Source organism: Phalaenopsis equestris, unplaced genomic scaffold (assembly GCF_001263595.1).
Source record: "Phalaenopsis equestris unplaced genomic scaffold, ASM126359v1 Scaffold000878, whole genome shotgun sequence".
Lineage (NCBI taxonomy): Eukaryota > Viridiplantae > Streptophyta > Magnoliopsida > Asparagales > Orchidaceae > Phalaenopsis > Phalaenopsis equestris.
This window is the reverse complement of record NW_018165318.1, coordinates 340,581-347,709: the sequence shown is the minus strand read 5'-3', so window position 1 is coordinate 347,709 and position 7,129 is coordinate 340,581. Positions and strand designations below refer to the sequence as shown.

At 36.7% G+C, this 7,129-nt stretch overlaps 1 pseudogene; it reads left to right on the top strand.

The window, feature by feature from the left end:
- Positions 1 to 1,144: 1,144 nt before the first annotated feature.
- On the top strand, positions 1,145 to 5,586 carry LOC110032080 (annotated as a pseudogene).
- Positions 5,587 to 7,129: the final 1,543 nt, after the last annotated feature.

Sequence of the window (7,129 nt, the reverse complement as noted above, 5' to 3'; positions counted from 1 at the left end):
ATGATATGAAAATAAAAAATGGATACACGTCTTAAATTAGTAAGTTAATTTTTTTAAAAAATATTTTTAGTTAAAGGTTAAACCATTATGTTCGACTTATTTATCATATTTCTTTTTTCATAGACACACTCAAGTAGTTTGTCAATCGCTCGTCTGAGCAGAAATCTATGATTATGAACATCTTAATTTTTTAAAGATAATGCTATTAAATTTATTTTTTTCTGAATAATTCTTTTAAACTATGAAAAATATGGGATCAGTTTGATTTCATATTTTATATATATACATATATATATATATATATTAAAACAACAATGTACGTGTCATTGCATTCTTCTCGGCAAGTCGATTAATTTGATTGTAAGTTTGTTGAAATTAGAGTTCTGGATTTGAACATTCTTTCTAAGAAAATTGACTCGAGATTTGTGTAATACTTCAAAATCCGTGTCAGATGATGAAAATCTATTGATGTAGTATCAAGGGTGTTGATTCTGGATTTATTCTTGAATTACACCTAATAACTATAGCATAAAATGAGAGTGAGAAAAAAATAGAGAGAGAAAGAGTTTCAAGGAGACATCTCTGTCCCAAATTTAAACAAATAAGCTTTAGATTTAATACTTTATTTACTTATATGGGGCTAAATTTATTATGAAAGTGCCCTTATATTTCTGATCATCTTTGGCCGATCAACTTTTGACTAGTTGGTTTGAGGTCGGTAGACTCCCAAATGATTAGTGTCTAGAAGAACATTTATTGTCGGTCGACCTCTGATCAGACAATCTTTGAGTCAGTTGGCCTATGATCGATCAACCTTTGATGGACGGCGACCGACTGATCATTGTTATTCAACTATCATTATTTCAGATATCCCTACATTACTTGAGATTCATCTATTTAACACATGTGCTGTAAAATTTATTTAGAATATTATTGTTGTTCGGATAGTAACATCCTTCGAGGTGAATTATTTTATTTCAGTCTTCTCAGTAGGTCTATAATAATTGAGTAGGAATTAAATCATCGATACATGCCATGCCAGCCGACATACAATATAAGTAGGACCTCAGAAACGTAACACTAAGTGTTTTGTAATCCTCACATGTCAAATGCGCGTGATACACGATTTCATCTTTAATATCATAGCTCCAGTGCCAGAAAATCCGACCCTCATCTTATATATATACACACACGCAATCTATGCAACAGTCCCATATTTCAACATTCCTTTTGATTGGTTTCTGCCCCCGCCCCTGATCCCCTAATTTGCTTTCTGTTCATGATGGCTACGCGCACTTCAAGCGAAATGGTTGCTCGGGGTTCTGCTAACTACCAACCGAGCTCATGGGATTATAGCTCACTGCAGAAGCTGCCAAACACTCCCAAGGCACGTCTTTTACCTTTCTTATTAATTAGCTCTTATGCTGTTTTTCTGCTGCGCCTGCTATTCATTCATGCTTCGAAATTAACATTAATATTGCAGGAGGAAGTAAACGAACAATTGGTGGAGGAATTGATGAAAGAAGTGCTGCGGGGGATGAACGGCGGGATCGAGCCCAAGCGGCAGCTGGAGCTAATCGAGGCGGTTGATCGGCTTGGGCTGGCCTCACTCTTCCACGAAGAAATATGGCGAGTCTTAAGTGTGTTATCTGGTAATAACTGCGAGGTGGTGATTCCGTGTGGCCTTCGAACAACGGCAATTTGCTTCCGGCTACTCCGACGCTTTGGATTTCAAGTATCTGAAGGTCCGCTTTCAGCTGATTAATCAATATGCTGAGTTCAAAAGAATGCATCTTGAATCAATTTTCAACAATAAAATATTTAATTATGGTGCTTGAAATTTAATAATATTTTTTTGACACAAAACAAATTAGTTGATCGCCTATCTGTCAGTCTTCTCGAAGAGGAGAATAGGAATAAGCCCAAAGGTTCTTCTCTGCTCAACTCACCTCTCTCTGCCGATGATCCCATAGAAACCCTCTGTGTCTCCTTGCTACATAAAATAAAAAATCAGAAAAATCAGTCAATTAATCCAAGATTTAATGCAATAACATGATTTATTTTGGTCACGATTTCTCCAACGTGAACAGTACTTTCTTAAGTACCTCAATTCAGTGAAAAAATTAGCTTAATTATCGTCTCTCATTGCCTTATTATATAGTATAAGAGTGTAATTTCTTAAATATATGAATGAATGGATGCAGGGATTTTTGATGATTTCATGGATAGTGATCATAAGACATTCATGCCAAGGCCATGTGATGATGCTGATGAGCTGCTGAGCTTATACAATGCTTCTGATATGGCTTTTCACGACGAGACAAAAATGGATGCAGCGAGATCATTTGCAGTGAAGCACCTGAAGGTAATTTCAACAGTTGGCCGTATCAAAAGATCTGTGAAACATGCCCTCGATCTTCCCCTACAACGAAGGATGCCATGGATGGAAGCTCGTGTGTATATGGACATGTATGAAGATGAAGATGGAATGAGCCCTGCTTTGCTGCAGCTCGCTAAGATCCATTTCAACGAGGTCCAAAGCATTCATCAACAGGAATTAAAACAAGTTGTGAAGTACGAAATTTATTAGTAGTATTATTATTTTAATGCAAAATTATTAAAATAGCTGCAAAAATATTTTTTAACGAAAAAAACTAACCAAAAAAGAATTTAAGAACATATCAAATCACCATTGAGAGAGAGAGAGAGAGTGGGTCCCGCCCCCTCTCTCCTACACGTCGCACCTAATAATTTTTCGTGCTACATACCACTCATTCAATTCTTATGCTTAACATCTTCTATTTTTGTACATTAATTCTCTTGAATCCTTAATATCAATTCAAAAATATCACAATTTTAACTTTGTAAAGTATAATTTCAATTTTCATGCATACATAAGACATATGTATATAAAAATTAAAGGTTACATGTTCAATATGTATATTCTAACGAATTTAGTGATATATGTATGTAAAAGTTGAAGTTTAGATGTTAGATATGTAAATACAATTTTTATTTTTTACTTTAAATTGATCATCATTCATGTTATTTTTCCATGAAATTAATAGCTGGTGGGGAAGATTGGATATGGGAAAAACTTTAAGCTTCTCAAGAAATAGGCTTTTAGAATGCTTCTTCTATGTTGTCGGAATAGTCAATGATCCTGATTATGGATTTTGCCGAGAAAAACTTACTCAAGTTGGCTTGCTGATTGCATATATTGATGATGTTTATGATATATATGGTTCCCTTGAAGAACTGGAGCTCTTCACCCAAATTATTGATCGGTTTGTTTCTTTATCTCTCTCTCTCTCTGATGGGATATGAAAGATATGATAGAACTTCCAGATTATATGAAGATTTGTTTTTCTACCCTCAACGACATTATTAATGAAGTAACAAGTCAACTTTCGATGGATGATAGGTTGGAGGCCATGCCATATCTTAAGAGAGTGGTATTTTAATTTTCTTATTTCCTCATGCATACACTTTCTATATAATTTAAACCATAGAGAATAAATAAAAAATTTCATGCATACCATATAATTCTTATTTATTTGGGGCATTTACATACATATATACCACTCAATTCCTATGTATTTATATGCCCAACACCTAAACTTTATTTTTTTGCATTTATACCAACCAAATAATTTATATCACATAAAAAATATATATTAACAGCTTAGCTTTTACAAAGTGAAAAATAAGATGACATGCACGTGAAATGTTTGTAAATCTTCCTATTTATTTACATAATAACACCCAAAATTTGATGTTTATGCTTATAATATCCTGAAGTCATAAACATATGCAGTGGGCAGATTTATTCAAGACATTTCTAGTGGAAGCAAAATGGCGTAAGGATAGATACATTCCAACGCTAAAAGAGTATCTGTCAATTGCTACTATTTCAATATCAGGCCATGTCATACTTCTTCATACTTATGTCTTGTTAAAATGTAAAATAACAAAGGAGACTCTACAACAGCTTCAAGACTTCCCAAATATCATTCGATTTTCTTCCTTAATCTTCCGCCTCTCCAACGATTTAGCAACCTCATCTGTAAGCATGCATGCAACCAAATTATGCATTTATTATATAAATATTAATATATTGCATTTGGCATTTTTTAATGATATGAAAATTAAATTTACAGGAAGAACGAGAGAGAGGTAAAACAGCGATAGCAGTTCAGTGCTACATGAATGAAAAAGGGGCTTCTGAGGAAGAAGCTCGTTTGTATATATCAGTATTGATAAGTGACGCGTGGAAGGAGTTAAACAGAGAATATTCTGCTTGTTCTTATTATTGTCAGTTCCCTCAACAATTCATTGATGCTTCTATAAATCTTGCAAGAATGGCGAGCTTCATGTACCAACATGGAGATGGATTTAGCTCTCCGGGACATCAGATTAAGGCTTCCATAATTTCTTTACTCCTCAATAGCACTTCTACTAATTTAAGGGAGAGGGATTAGTAGCTTAGATGCATTCATTTCATTAGCACAAATGCAAATGGTAATCATGTTATTATCTCAAATAGTAACAATGTTTTCAAGTATATAGGATGTGCCCAAATGTTATTGTTGAAAGATCTCAAAAATACTAATAAATATATTTCATATTTGTTATAACTCTATATTTAGAGGGTTATAAATTATATGAGGGGTATTGGAAATCTCTATTTATGTCTCTCCTTAATTAGAGAGATTAGCTATCTATTATATTTTGTTGTTATTCGTTTCCCTTTTTATTTTATTCTGTTTTATTGCTTTTTTTACCAGTAAGTCCTGTAATGGGTATTTATACTCTTCTTTGCATCAAGAAAATTAAGCATTCCAAAATATTCCACTTTATTCCGTATTATTTTAAATTACAATATAGCATCAGAGCAAAATTTTTTACCCTAATCATCGTCGTTGAAGAACTGTGAAAACTCCCTTCCCGCCGACTTTCTTGGGGGAAGGGAGGAAGACTTTCTCACCCTCTGATCGTATTCTTTGGCTGCTTTCTGAATATCTTCCGTTAACAGCTGCAACCCAATCTCCTGTCTTCGTTAATAGCAACACGACTACTTCTTGCCAGTTTTCTTTTATGCTCTGTTTACTTCACCGAAGCCTCGATCATCTTTCCTCCCAAATCGTACCGGTCTTCCAAGTTCAAATCGGAGAAAGACACAGAACCCTCCGGAGCTTAGATTGATCTTCAATTGTCCTCTCGGCTATCAGCCGTTGGCTCGTGAATCCACGAAAGAACCCTCTGGCTGCGGTGCACCAAAGGGTCATCTCTAGGCTCCTCAGGAATTATGGTTGACGGTATGATGATTTGTACGATCCGTACTACAATCTCGATATCAAGGAAGCCCTAAACCGTCTCCCGCGCGAGGTTGTTGACGCTAGGAATCAGCGCCTGAAGCGCGCCTTAGATCTCTCCATGAAGCACGAGTGCTTGACGAATTAGATGCAGAAGCTGCAGACACCATTTAGAAGCTATCTCCGGGATATGTTAGCTCTTGTGAAGAAGGAGAGGGAGGAAAGGGAGGCACTCGGAGCTCTTCCCCTCTACCAACATACAATTCCGTAATCCTTCTCATCTCTCAAATTCCTAGCAGAATGTGCATTCTCAGTTGAGCCACTTTCCACTTCTATGAATTTGACAAATTCGATTTGTCCTTTTGCCGGGCTATTCGCTCTACGGAGCCAAAACGCAATGGAGGCAAACTTTTCAGCCTCTTCTCGTCACAAGCAGCTTGTTGAGCAGGATAAGATCGACGTGGGGAACCCGACGGACACTAATTCATCCTCGCTGAGAAAATGCTCTTCGACGCGACCGATTGGGCTGAAGAAACCCTCCTCTCCGGCCTTAAGTCTCCGCGATGGCGCCAGACGAGGATCGTCGGAAAAGAATGCCAGATCAGCCGTCGCAGCCGTCGGGAACTCCGATTTAGTCCTCCGGTGATGCGACGACCCATCCTACGCTAGTCTTCTCTAATCTATGTTTTTGTGAACAACAATGAAGGAGCGAAGTGGTTGGGATTTGTTTAAGCGTCTGGGGCCAGATGTCTCCGATGCTATTCTCCGGTGCTTGGATGATCCCGTCGATCTCGTCCGCTCGGCCTCTCTCTGTAAATCATGGCGCATATTTGTGATATCAAATGGCTTTTGCAAAAGGCTATGCTTAAGAACGAATCCAGAGATATCATGTTTTGTATGTGCTATTGAAGAAGGAGGTTTGTCAACTACTGCTGTGAAAAAAATGTTTCATTCATGTTTTTAACGAAAACTGGCGTGGAATCAATTGCCGCTTCCAACACTAATGCTATGCTGCTAGGTTATTTAGGTCTAAACATGTTCTCTTCTTTCTGGTCCAACAAGAGGAGGTCTACACTAACTTTCAGGTTAAGTTGCAAGCTTTGTTTTATTCATGAGATAAAAATACAACTACCAAAAGAGTGTTGGAATGGAGAAGTTTTTTGGACATGACAAAGGCTAAAAGCTTATGGAATAAACTTCACTCTTATTTATCACCTTAACTTGGCTTGATCCAAACTCAAAGACTCTACCCCTATTCATACCAGTGACACCTCCTAAATTAATGGCTAGAATTGTGCCACCACAATTCCAATCCAATTGTTACAAATAATTTCATACATACCACACAATAATTCCACACCTATCACACTTACCACGCCTACCACACCTACCATACAATAATTTTATACTTACCACATATTCTAGAATAAGCTTATAGAAATTAAGCTAAAACCAAGTTTATATTTCAACACCCCCTCTTAAATTTGATTTTGTGACTCCAAGCAACCTTCTTATTTTAATAAAGTCATCACTCTTGAGTGGCTTGGTAAAAAGATCTGCAACTTGATCTTGAGACTTCACGTACAGCACTTGTATCTTCTTTCGTTCGATGCATTCTCTGATGTAGTGATAGCGCATATCAATGTGCTTGCTTCTATCGTGGAAAACTGGATTCTTTGCTAGCGCGATTGCAGACTTGTTATTAATATAAATCTTGATCGTCTCTTCTTGTGGTAAACTTAACTCCTTTAATAGGTTTTGAAACCAAATTGCATGACAAACACATGAGGTCGCAGCCACGTACTCTGCTTCAC